The sequence below is a fragment of the Macaca mulatta genome, chromosome 13 (assembly GCF_049350105.2).
Source record: "Macaca mulatta isolate MMU2019108-1 chromosome 13, T2T-MMU8v2.0, whole genome shotgun sequence".
NCBI lineage: Eukaryota > Metazoa > Chordata > Mammalia > Primates > Cercopithecidae > Macaca > Macaca mulatta.
The window spans coordinates 54,799,184-54,801,781 of record NC_133418.1 but is presented as its reverse complement, the minus strand read 5'-3'; the positions used below and the strand labels follow the sequence as shown (position 1 = coordinate 54,801,781).

Below are 2,598 nucleotides of genomic sequence, written 5' to 3'. Positions count from 1 at the left end.
GGGACCTTTCCCCCAATCCACGGTAAAAAGAGCTCGCCAAAGCGACTGAGAATGGATTTCTCAAATGCCTGGCTGAATGGGGACTCAGAGTTGGACTTAATTTTCTTTTTTTTTTTTTTCTTTTTTTTTTTTGAGAGCAAGTCTCACTCTGTTGCCCAGCCTGGAGTACAGTGGCACCATCTTGGCTCACTGCAACCTCCACCTCCCAGGTTCAAGCGATTCTCCTGCCTCAGCCTCCCAAGTAGCTGGGATTACAGGCACACACACCCCCATGCCCAGCTAATTTTTTTTGTATTTTCAGTAGAGACAGGTTTCACCATGTTTTCCAGGCTGGTTTTGAACTCTTGACCTCAGGTTATCTGCCTGCCTCTGCCTCCCAAAGTGTTGGGATTACAGGCATGAGCCATCATGCCCGACCAATTCACTTTAATTATGGAAAACGTTCTTAAATGACATCTCTCACATCAGCATCTATGAGTTTGTAAACTGAGGTTCAGATGCATCTCATGATGCAGAAGCCATCACGTCACTTCCCTGCCTCCAACCCTGCCCTGGCTCCCCATTACCTAAGAATGAAGGCTCCTCATGGTCCACCACAGAGGAAGCAGGGGCTCAGCCTCCACTCCAACTCCCAGGCCAGACATCACTAATCGATCACAGCATCTCGCTGGCTGTGTCTGAACACAGTCCCAGAATCCTTTGCAGCACTGCCCACTAGTCAAACTACTTCTGTCAGGTAGTTTCTCTATTTTACCCCCATTTCCCCATTTTACTGCTTCTTAGATCCAGATATACCACTGGCAGATACATTTACATTGCAGAGGTGGTGGTTGTTTCCTCCAAAAATATTAATAAACTTAAAACACACTTTTGAATTGAGTGCATTTTAGAGCCGAAATAAAAGCAGCATCTCCCTCCCTGGTCTCCTGGAGTTTCCTCAAAGGCCATGTGAGAGGATCCATGCTGGCCCCTGTCTTGTCCTGTCTCCGTTAGCCGACACCAGCAGGCTGGTCCTTGCCTCTCTGTTTTCTTCCCTTTCCTCCCTCTACCCTAAGTATTTCTGGGAAACATCAACTCATTTGTCTTTCAAGACTCACTTAAAGATCTCTAGGGAGCTGTCCCTGACCGCACAATGTCCCATCCAGCACAGTAGTGGGGAGGAGGTCACAGCACGGGGTCACTCTAAGTCCTGCCTACCTCCCTCTCCCAGACTGTCCTAGAGGACAGGGCTCCCTTCACACCCTTCCTAGTGCAGGGAGAGGCTCTGCTAGGAGCTCCTAGAGACGGGAAGAGCGCCACATGTGCCTTGGAGAAGTCACCACAGTCCAGCTCAGAGTTACACAGTTCTCCAGGCTTGGGGCTTACAGACCCACAGTATCAAGCAGTGAAAACTTGAAAGCCAATTGATTAGCCCGCGGTGAAAACATAACAGTCAGGTGGAGTGGATGGTCACAGTGGTCTGACCAGGGTCTGCCCTCCTTGCTACCCAGCCAAGAGGCTTCCTTACCCAAGGTTACTTGGCAACGGTGGAGTCAGTACAGGAGCAGTGACTGATGGGCCTGGAACGTGGGGTGGTGTCAGTTCTGACAGCTGCCCCAGTATCTCCTCAGTGGTAGAGGATCAGGTAGGCGGACCAGGTCACCTCTCTGGAGCGTGGAGGGTGGCCCTTCCCTCGCATGGCCACAAGGGCAGGACTCGTGGCCTTCAGTCTGTAACTCCAGCTGCCCTCTTGATGGACACATCGTGTTCTCAGATAAGGACACACCTTCGCACTGGTCCTCGAGGCAATCCCTGCACACCTGGGAGGCCTCCACTCTCCCGCCGCCGGCAGCACTCGGCTTCCTCACTTGTCTTTCTCATTTGCTGCCAAGGGCCACCCACGCCTGGCACTGGGTGGGTGATCTGAATGACTGGTGGCTCCCAGGCTTCTTTTTCGTAGGTGCATGGGTTAGCAATTCGGAAACTACTTTCTGGGTATTTTAGAACCGGGCAAATAAGTAACCTGGAGCCAGGTTTCTCATTATTAGAGAAAGAAGTTGCAAATCTCAAGGGGAAGGTGACGATCCTTTTGCAGCTTGTAAGCGTGATGATTGGGTGTTTGCGAGAGCGTGTGTGATGTCCCACCCTCACATCTTGTTACAACATCAGCACATTAGCCGTGCGACATGAGAAATAATAAAGGGGAAGCTTAGACTAAACCCTAGAGTGTGGGGTTGGCATTGGAAGTATCAGCATGAATTCCTATTTTTATATATATATATAGAGAGAGATAAAAATATAGAGAAGTGGGCCGGGTGCGGTGGCTCACGCCTGTAATCCCAGCACTTTGGGAGGCCAAGGCGGGCAGATCACGAGGTCAGGAGATCGAGACCATCCTGGCTAACACGGTGAAATCCCATCTCTACCAAAAAAAACTACAAAAAATTAGCCGGGCGAGGTGGCAGGCGCCTGTAGTCCCAGCTACTCAGGAGGCTGAGGCAGGAGAATGGCGTGAACCCGGGAGGCAGAGCTTGCAGTGAGCTGAGATCCGGCCACTGCACTCCAGCCTGGGTGACAGAGCAAGACTCCGTCTCAAAAAAAAAAAAAAAGAAAGAAATA

General features: G+C 50.7%; 1 non-coding gene across 1 annotated transcript; it reads left to right on the top strand.

Moving 5' to 3' along the window:
• The first annotated feature begins 2,062 nt into the window (after window positions 1-2,062).
• LOC114672044 (small nucleolar RNA U13) lies at window positions 2,063-2,166 on the top strand. The gene has a single exon (XR_003722243.1). It is a non-coding gene; the product is annotated as a small nucleolar RNA U13 (small nucleolar RNA).
• Window positions 2,167-2,598: the final 432 nt, after the last annotated feature.